Source organism: Microtus ochrogaster, chromosome 1, assembly GCF_000317375.1.
Source record: "Microtus ochrogaster isolate Prairie Vole_2 chromosome 1, MicOch1.0, whole genome shotgun sequence".
NCBI classification, from domain to species: Eukaryota; Metazoa; Chordata; class Mammalia; order Rodentia; family Cricetidae; genus Microtus; species Microtus ochrogaster.
Window position 1 is genome coordinate 16055114 of NC_022009.1, and position 2060 is coordinate 16057173.

A 2060-nucleotide genomic window follows, 5' to 3' on the forward strand; every position below is an offset into this window, starting at 1 on the left:
GGAGCCCACACAGTAGCCCTCCTTGAGTCAAATCCTTATGGGGCCTAGCGATTTTACATGAAGAACTGAGATGATGAGCGTAGAGCACAGGCTTTCTGAAATAGTCCTAAACTCTATTCTTTGCACATTCTCTAAGTTTCTAAGCCTCTGCAGATAGTTTGCTGAAGGTTGCCTGAGGCCTCATCAGTTTCAAATATTCCAGTGTCTCCATTCACCTGTCCTGCTCAGCACAAACCCCAATTGACTGACACCTGCACACCTTGCAAAGACTAATTAGGTCCTCCGTGCCCAGGTTGTAGTCGGAATCCAGTGCCATCTGGCTCAGGGTGCTGCTACCTAACATTCAGAGTGGTTAGGTTTAATTATGCGTTGGCGCAGCCCGATGCTGTTTTCTGTGGACTACCGACACTGCACATCTTTAAACGGCGCTGTTGACCCCCGTGGGCTGTTCAGTGTTTCTTCCCCATTTGAATCTCCTTGGACCTGGCTTCAGCAGGAAGAACCTTCTGCATCTTTCATTTCTCTAATGTCTTGTTTGCTTCTCCTCTTTATAGCTACACGTTTTTCAGCCCTGCAATTTCTCCCTGTTTGTGAGTTGTTTTTATCTTGATGTTTATTGCCATCCGCTTACCAAATGTCCTTAAAAATTATTTGTAAAAGCTTAATGTTTAATCAGTTTCCTTGTCCCATGTTTTAGAAGTGCGCCTCTTCCCACTTAACTAAGTAAAGAGTTATATCGCATTGGCAATTTGGTCACATAGTACCACAAGCTATTATGCCCACATTCTATTCTGCTTTTATTCTCTGTGGAAAAGGTGTGTTGACTTTAGTGCCAGCACCCCTCTTCCCACAAACTAAGTGTTTTTGTAGTTGCAAACATTGGTTACTGAGATGGATGCAAAACCCCCCTTTAACATCTGGAAGGCTGAAAAAAAAAGATTAATAACAATAGAGGAAAATGACATTTAATGTCTCAATGTTAAACTGTGCATATCTGCGTTAATCAAAACAATTTTTCCAACTCAAAGTGATGGTACTTAATGTTCTGTTAATTATGCAAGGAGCTAATCAATTTGTCCTGTAAATGGATGCTCAGCTGATTAAGAGAAGCTAATCATCAGTTATGAAATCCATAAGGCACAAATGAGGCAGGTTTAAAACATTTCTTTGCTAACTTGGGGCCAATAATTCTGTCTCCTTAAATTACCTCTTATTTCAGTTGAGAGAAGTTATTTTCTTTCCTTAAATATGTGTTACGCTCTTACCTATAGAAATTAAAGCCTAGTTTAACTTAGAGTTTTGGAATCAAACCAAGGATAATGCTATAATTGCTTCCGTTTCTTATTTAATCTCCAAGGGACAGTAACTAGGCAAAAGAGCTATGACTTGACGTTAAGAAGAAGTTGCTGTGGACTGGTGAGATGGTTCAGAAGGCAGGAGCACTCGCCACCAAGCTTGGCAGCCTGAGTTCAATCCCCAGAACCCACATGGCAGAAGGAGAAAGCCAGCTCTCACTAGCGGTCCTCTGACTGCCTCATAAGCAAAGACAGAGCACTCTCCCCAGCATACACACATACTAAATACAGAATAAACTGCCGTGAGTTAAATCAGCCAAGTTAGATACTTAGCTCCCCTTAGCACTGTAAGAGGACCTAGGGATGTTAATTGATCAGTACTCTAGCAATATCTGGAGCTCCAGATATAGTTTAGTGGTAGAAGCACATGTTTAGCTTCTAAGTGTAAAAGTCTGGGTCTGGTCCTTAGCATTGCAATGGGAAACCAGATCACTTTTATCTGGTAAAACTCATCCATTTGAGAAATATCCACTAAGCTTCTATTTTATGGCAATTATTATGCTAGATAACAAAACTGTAGAGACACATAGGGTTCTGGGCTTTAAAAAATCCACTAGGAAACAAACAAACAAAAGAAATGGTCACCCTGATAGATAATAAGATAGACAATTGCATTTTTGACATATAAGAGTTGAATATAATCAAGCGAAATATGCATTTGGTGTCTGGGAAGGAAGATAAAGAATCAAAGCCAGCCTCAGATAT